Source organism: Apaloderma vittatum, unplaced genomic scaffold (assembly GCF_000703405.1).
Source record: "Apaloderma vittatum isolate BGI_N311 unplaced genomic scaffold, ASM70340v1 scaffold6076, whole genome shotgun sequence".
Taxonomy (NCBI): domain Eukaryota; kingdom Metazoa; phylum Chordata; class Aves; order Trogoniformes; family Trogonidae; genus Apaloderma; species Apaloderma vittatum.
The window spans coordinates 44,820-45,049 of NW_009723286.1; positions in this window are offsets into that span (position 1 = coordinate 44,820).

Sequence of the window (230 nt, forward strand, 5' to 3'; positions counted from 1 at the left end):
TTTCATTTTCACATGTGTCCGTGCCTCCCCCCTCCCCGGGCTCTGCCCTCCAGTGTTGTAAATAAACCATTAACCTGAAGAAAAGTGAAACTTCTCCCAGTTTACCAAAAAAGTAGACTTACACGTGTCTTCAGCCCATCTTCAGGCCCCGAGAGGCAAACACTGCCCATCAGCCCTGCTCTTCCTTACTGGCTGAGCTCCGGTTTTCCCACTTTCACTCCTCTTCACAC